This window comes from Sinocyclocheilus grahami, unplaced genomic scaffold (genome assembly GCF_001515645.1).
Source record: "Sinocyclocheilus grahami isolate Dianchi unplaced genomic scaffold, SAMN03320097.WGS_v1.1 scaffold293.1, whole genome shotgun sequence".
Classification (NCBI taxonomy): domain Eukaryota; kingdom Metazoa; phylum Chordata; class Actinopteri; order Cypriniformes; family Cyprinidae; genus Sinocyclocheilus; species Sinocyclocheilus grahami.
In genome coordinates, this window is record NW_015505472.1 from 379,189 (window position 1) to 387,763 (window position 8,575).

Sequence of the window (8,575 nt, forward strand, 5' to 3'; positions counted from 1 at the left end):
TTTATAAAACAAAACAAGTGGGCTCCCCCAAAGTCCATGGTATAGTTCGAACACTAGCTACAAACATTGATCACCTACATCACATTTGGTCAATGGACCAAATTGACTTGGTTGTTTGCATAATGTTAGCACGTTGCTAAGCTAACAACATGATACTGTGATATACATGCTACTCTAAGTCTAAAAATACAAAGTACAACACAAAACTAGATAAAATAGTTCAGTTTTAATTACATTTAACTGTTTTTAGATATTTTTTAGCATATTTATATATTTAGAATGAGTATTGCTCTTGACTTATCCGTCATCTTGGATTTTTTTTTTTCATGAAGCTCATTGCAATGCATTTTATGATGAATATATGCTATGCTGCCTTAGAATATTGCCAAATTTTAGAACATTTTAGGATATTTTGGAACAGGCTTCACATTAGGAATATGCTAATACTGTCTAAGAGCTACTTGGTTTTGTTGTTTCTATCACCACAAATACAAAATAAATAGCAATAGACCAACTATGACTTTTATTTATTTATTAATTAATACAATATGCCCTCTATTAGAAAGAAGAGTTGAACTTACAAAGTTTAAAGAATTTAAATATTGATATAAATGAATACACATTATCAAGAGTGCATTTTTTCACATGACACAATTCTGACACATTCATAAAAAGGTCTTTAATCCAGTTTATCTGTACTCCCATTTGAACGGTACAAACTTGAATAAATACAGATTATCTCCAAGCAAATTGTGCATAAATAGTTCTCATCCTGTTTTAGTTGTTGGAGAACAAAGTGCGTAACAAATTACACATGTTGACAAGTTTAGGAAAAGCTGTGTTTTCAGTCAAATAAATGTGCTGGATGAGAGCGAGGCAGCTATGCAGACAGACAGCTACTGACAAGCAAATGAGTGAGTGAGTGAAAACGCTGCTACATGTTGTTGCTGGAGAGACTCTGGAGGCTGCTTTTCCTTACTTGGTAGTGCAGACTTTGTGAGAGAATGCTCAACAGGCCCTCAAAGAGCAAAAGATGCACACACACACACACACACACAAAAGCCTTTTACATTTATGCACATCTGTGCTCGAGTGTTGATGTAGACGGGAAGAGTGGACCTTTTTCCATAATTCCCTCTGCAGCAATGCCGTGCTCATTAGCTCACAGGGCTTTGTAGCCAGAACATACTTGTTGCTACAAGTCTGTCACAGATTACACACCGAGAGAGAGTCCAGAAAAAGTGAATAGCAACAGACTACCCAATTGGGGGGAGATAAGGGGCAAAGGAGCGGAGAGACCATGACGCAAGGTATTACAAAAGCCAGATGGCTGCTTTAATGCCAAAAATGTGTTCTGTTTTTATTTGTTTGTGCTCTAGAGCTTAAACATTTATAAAGCCCCAGCCAAGCACAAGAATTAGCATTTTGCTATGGCAAATATTATAACTATCAAATATGTACAGATGTGTATATACCACTATGGAAAATATTTCCTCATCAAAGTAGAAAAACCAAAAGATTGTGAGATCAAGCTGAAAATCAGAAACTAAATCACACTGTGAGATACAAAGTCACACTCCAAAACATAAATTTGCAAGTGTGAGATATAAAGTCACAGAAATGCAAGAAACTGTGCCTAAATGTGCCTGAAGTGATGTTGTGACATGTTACACAAGTTGCAGTTGGGACATAAAATCACAATTGCGAAATTTAAGGTCAGATTGTTGCATATTATGTCACACTGAGATATATAGTTAAGAAATACAAGAAAACCAATGCAAAAATCTAAATTAATATTGTGACAATGAGTTATAAAATTGCAATTTTGAGAAACAACTCACGAAATTAAAAGTCATATTGTAGCATATTAAGATGTAAAATCGCAATTGCAGCGTATAAAGTACAAGAAATGTCAGACTGAAAGTTATTAAATCACTGTTTTGACAGAGCAAAGTCACATTTGGATATGTAAAGTCATAATTGCCACAGTCTTTTCATGGGGTGTATGTTGAACGTCACCTGACCAAGCAAGAAAACAAGTCTCAGCCGGAAGCAACGCAACCTGTTTTACAGAATACAGATTTTTTTTTGCACATATGCAGCAAATGGAAGCACAGTTAAAAATGGTCCAGACTCTGAGCAAAACTTTTTACTTGTTTTAGAAAAAGTTCTTGTTAGTGATGGCTTGCAGGATGTCTGCGGTGTAGTGTTCTTAGGCCTTCATGTTCTAAATGTACTTAATTTTATAGTTAATTCAAATGAAAATGACGCCCAGAAACTGTCACAAGCTACATTTCCCGTAGAACTGTCTAGATGTGACAATTAATAAAGATTTTATCAAGGCCCACTAACATGGTCTAAGACCTGAAAGGCCGCACGTATTTAGGAAATAGCTCCAGTTGGAGGAATCGGATCCATCTATGGGGAATATCCCAAAATAAAATCCTCTGTTCTCCCATATCGGGCCTTACATAAATAAGATATCACTGCAGGCACAAGGCACCATGGGAAATAGCCAATTCAGTCTTGTAAACATCAGCCAATGACTTCTGGCAAGCTCACACTCTCTCTAGAGGCATGCGAGCGAAGAGGGGAGGAGGGCAGTTCAGGGCTGGAATTCATAAATAAATCACTTTTTTTGGAGAGGATTATGTGTCCACAGACCCTTTCTAACTCTGTCCACCACCCCCCACCAAAATAAACAAGGCGAGGCAGAAATAGCTGCTTCCAAGCACCACTACAGGAAATTATTCTAGCTTGTTGGTAATTTGGACACTTACTTTTCTAGTGTATGAATTACAGTTAACACTGAAACATTTAACCCCCCCTCCCCCAACTCCCTACATACACACACCTGGCCTGCAGAGCAAGACTTTTGGTGTGGAAAACATGGACAAGTTAGCCTGCAGAGCCAGAACAAAAACAAGTTTGAAGCATGAGAAATTATTCCACATTTAACATAGTTACAAAATATAAAGCATTATGATGATAAAAACAAATCAGAGGAGCTGTATAAATACCAGTCTGTTCCCTTTCGTGGAACTTCGAACTGCGTCCTCTAGGGGTCGCTATGGGGAACGCCTCGTCGTGACCCGTGTCTGAAGCCTACATTGAAAAAACACCAACTTGTTTGGCCGGCGACAGCCATGACGTCACTACCGTCGCAACTAGTACAAAATAGGCGCCGGTAGCACACATCATCACTTCTTCGTCTGAAGCTTGTGTCCGCAGCATGGCACAAAAGCTAGAGGACGCAGTGTCTCGTTCCCCTCAGGGAACCATGGTTACATAAGTAACCCGAGACGTTCCCTTTCGTGGAACTTCGAACTGCGTCCTCTAGGGGTCGCTATGGGGAACGCCTCGTCGTGACCCGTGTCTGAAGCCTACATTGAAAAAACACCAACTTGTTTGGCCGGCGACAGCCATGACGTCACTACCGTCGCAACTAGTACAAAATAGGCGCCGGTAGCACACATCATCACTTCTTCGTCTGAAGCTTGTGTCCGCAGCATGGCACAAAAGCTAGAGGACGCAGTGTCTCGTTCCCCTCAGGGAACCATGGTTACATAAGTAACCCGAGACGTTCCCTTTCGTGGAACTTCGAACTGCGTCCTCTAGGGGTCGCTATGGGGAACGCCTCGTCGTGACCCGTGTCTGAAGCCTACATTGAAAAAACACCAACTTGTTTGGCCGGCGACAGCCATGACGTCACTACCGTCGCAACTAGTACAAAATAGGCGCCGGTAGCACACATCATCACTTCTTCGTCTGAAGCTTGTGTCCGCAGCATGGCACAAAAGCTAGAGGACGCAGTGTCTCGTTCCCCTCAGGGAACCATGGTTACATAAGTAACCCGAGACGTTTTTGGGTCCTTTAAATCATTAACGAATTCCCAAAGGAAGCACTCCGGCTCTATTTAAACCCACTTATGCGAGCGCTTCCCGTAATCACCCTGCTGAACAAACACAGGGAGCAAAAGATTGCTCAGTCTGCCCAACCTTGGCCAGAGAAGGTAATACTGGTGAGGAAGGATGCAACCAAATATTCAATATTAGGGGTGAATGTAAAGGTTTGAGAATCTGTCATTTAAAAACACACTAACCCGACTAAAAAAATCTGATTTAAATCCAATTTAGTTTTCAAATTCCATCTTTGCCCACACTGAGGGGGCGTTTACATGACACTGTTTTCACCTAAACCAGAAAACTTTTTATGCATTTTGCCTATTTATTTAGACAACAACAACGTTTTGGGGGCCTGAAATGGAAACTTTTGAAAACGGTACCATTATCATCTCTGTGTAAGCTATAAAAACTTAAATTTGCTTGTTGTACTCTTCCAAAATAATTTTTTTTTTTTTACTGAATCTAGTAACACACATATTTAACAATAGAAAATCTGTACTGGTCAGTCTCAGGTAACTTTATTTAATTTTTTACAGAGTTTTTAAGTGGAATATGGTTGCATTTTTCTCAGTCCTATTACCAAAACTCTTCCTTAATTTTCCCCTCAAGTGTTTATTTTAAAGAAATTGTTAGTTTCATTGTCAAAATATTTATATTTATCATAAAAAAAATTACTATAATATGTCTAGCAAAGAGTTTTCATATTTTTATGATGTAATTAATTAAACAATGGGATAAATTATGGACCAAACTTAATAAAAAAAAAAATTGTGGTTTAACCTTATTTTTTTTATTTTTTAGAAAAAACTATTTAGTAACAGGAAAGAACACTGGGTAACAGGAATGTGTGTCCATATATGTGTATATAGGTTTGACTACACTTGTGAGGTGTTAATGTCCTCACTGATATATAAAAAAAAAACTCCTCACCAATATCATGAAATACATTTGTGCCGGTGCGTTTTATGTCTTTTAAACGTGTCTGTGTTTGTACCTACTTAACCATATTTTGGGGACACATTTTTACCCAGAAATGAGTCAATCCTGACAAAATCTCTGAAAACCTCCTTTTGGGGACATCTTCATTTGTTTAAAAATAAATAAATTCCTAAAAACCAGGTGAATATTATTATATAGTAATATATGAACTAAGGCTGTGTCCTCATTGATAATATATGTATGGGCCCTATTTTTACAGACTTTTACATACCAGTGAGGGTGGAATATAATATCCAAAATATGATATATTATTATATATAATATATTAGCAAAATATCCCACCCTCACTGGTATGTAAAAGTCTGTAAAAATAGGGTACAATGCACAATGTTAATATGAATATATTTTTTAATAACTTGTGTTGTGATCTTTTATGGGTAAAGGAAATGCCCATAAACTTAACAAATAATGCCTTTTCAGGGTTTTTTTTGTTTGTTTGTTTTTTTACAGCGAAGGTCACACTCAAATGCCATTCCATGTATGGCCTATTATATAATTGCCGCAGGACAGCAATTGCAAGTACATTTTCTATCATACTTGCAGGAATGTACTATACAGTAAAACAACAATGCAGGAACAACCATAAATAAGTCTTCTCTGGGCAAAAACATTGTCTCAGTGTGGATAGAAGGAGAAAACGTAGAGAAAAAGACGCATTTTCAAATGTATCTAGATCAATATGGATGTAGCCTAATATTTACATTAATAAATCAATATACCAGAGGACACTTTACTGTTGCTCAGTCCTGTTACTCATATAAAGAAACATGAAAGTAACATGACTGAGATTTTAGGATAAAATTTGCAAATACATATAATATAGCCACACGGAGTATATACTAATATTATGAGGATACTCGTCAAATTCTAGCAATTCACCAAATATCTGTATTTTTAAAATAAACAAATAACATCTAAGAAATCATTTAGGTAACAGGACAGTATGTTAAGACTGACGCTCCCAGTCTTCATTACAATATCATCAAATACACAGAAAAGAAAATCAGACCACATATTTTAGGTCATTTATTTTGAAATAAATTTATTTAAATCACAGACGGGATATGGAAGTACACAAAAATGAAAAATATAAAATATTTCTGAATGATTTTAAACATTATATTTCGTGTTAAAATGTAGAATTAGAGACTGGGGACATGTACCAAACGCTAGGCTATTTTATTAGGTTTTTTAGATAAAGTAAAGATTAGGTAGATTAGGTCAAACTTATATTATATATATTTTTTTTTTAATTATATATTTTAAATTTGCAGTTAGATTAATGTGCAGGACTAGTTGATTTTCATGCATATTTGTACACATATTTCCTGGGGACAGAAATAGCATGGGTTCGGTGGAATGGCCCATGTTCAATATAGTATGCGCATGTTTCTTCACAATATAACATCGCCAACTACTGGCCCGGCATGTATAATACAGCCTTTTTAGTAGTTTTCGCATATCCATTTTGACAACTTTGTTGCCTACACGAAACTGCAAAGGGTTTTGTAGTATGTCATACATACCCTAAAAGTCGTATCCATGTATTCAGAATTCCTTGTCCTCTTTGCAGTTCAAACTACAAAATACCTGTTTTTGCTATACTTGTTTGATCAAAACCATTCCTTGGTTTAATAATGGAATCCAAAAAACAACAACATGGAATTCACAACCCAGTTTTGCCAGCAAAACGACATTATCCCCACGTCACTGACCTTCACATTTTGGCGTAAGCCATCGCCATGTCATCAGAGAGTTCTGATCAGATCACGGCTATCAGACGAAACACACAGCTCCTTGGAATGGAAATAGCAGGCTGATATTTATACAGTATGTCACAATGTTTCAGATCTTATTGGAACATTAAGAACTCTGCAGCATTTTGCCGGAACCATATTCCAGTAAACAAGACTATAGCTATAATTTAGTAGGTGTTACTTTTGAAGTGAAGTGAAAAGGATTTTCCTGTGTGGGCATGGAAAGGGTTAAATGTGTGCATTACTGTGGGTTGTATGCGTCTGTGCCTATGTATATGCAACAAGACATGAAACAGTGCACAGTGCTTATAACTCCTCTGCATGTTCCACAGTCAAATAAAACGTGTGTGAGAGCAATAGAGGCTGATATCTGCACTTTAGAGAGTAACCTCAGAGCATCCTGCCCCATGTGTAAGCACACACACACACACACACACATAGAAACAAACTCATAAATTCATTAAATTCATTTAGAAACTATTCAAATAAGTAACTCATTTATAAAATAGTGTTTTGACCTACATAACTTAGAAATATTCAGACAGGTTTTTGGATGTTTTTACTTTGTACGTTTTTTTTTTTTGTGCGTCTGTGCCTATGTATATGCAACAAGACATGAAACAGTGCACAGTGCTTATAACTCCTCTGCATGTTCCACAGTCAAATAAAACGTGTGTGAGAGCAATAGAGGCTGATATCTGCACTTTAGAGAGTAACCTCAGAGCATCCTGCCCCATGTGTAAGCACACACACACACACACACACACACACACATAGAAACAAACTCATAAATTCATTAAATTCATTTAGAAACTATTCAAATAAGTAACTCATTTATAAAATAGTGTTTTGACCTACATAACTTAGAAATATTCAGACAGGTTTTTGGATGTTTTTACTTTGTACGTTTTTTTTTTTTTTTTAGCTGTGAGGAAATAATAAACAGATCAGAAATGCTCCTCAGGGCTTGGGAGGATAAAATGCATATAAATCACAACAGATAAACCCCCATTGGATCCGACATTCAAACCTTAATTTCAAGAAGAAATTAAATAATGACTTGCTTGTATTAGAGTGAGCTTGTATTAGAATATGACCAAAAAGGAAATCCAAGAACTGTCAATAACCAGAGCATAGAATATTATGTGTTTAGCTTCGGGCATGTACAATCAACGCTGAGCCTGATATACTTATCTGAAATGAATATGTGCTCTAGAAGATAAAGAAATGTGTGATGACACCTCTGTCTAGACTAACATGCTGCTGTCAGGTTGATCACAGAATGAGTCATGTTGGTATTATAAATAAGTAATTTATTTGTCGTTCTATATGTTAAATGTTATATACTATGTGATATACTATGTGAAACTGATTTGAAAAGATATGTTACAGCAACAAAAAAAAACTACTTGTAGTGTATAGGTTTTTAACACATGAGTTTTCAAGTAAAATTTAAATCATTATGTTTGAATATTTTCTTAAACTTAATTGTAATTGTACTAAACTGCAACTCCGTCATTACAAAATACAAAATATATTTCAATTATTGACATACAAGTTTCAAAAGTAATGATATTTGTTTTAGTTTAACGTAAATGCTTGTCAGTACATTCAGCAGTACACTAGAACCATATTTCAAAGACAACCGAATTATGAAATTACATATAAAGATGTACTAAAGGCCTGCTTAAGTGGGCCAAAAAAGCAAAAGTTCAACTAACTGCATTTCAATTTGAACTATAATTCATTTTAATTTAATTGCAGATAGCATGCAGTTAGGTGTCCACAACATTACATTCATGTAACACTTATTTATATTCTTTGAAAGTGTATTATTTGCATATTAAGTACTCTTCGAAAAAAATATGCTAAAGTGTACTTCTTGCATGTTTTAAGCAACACTATGTTTAGTGA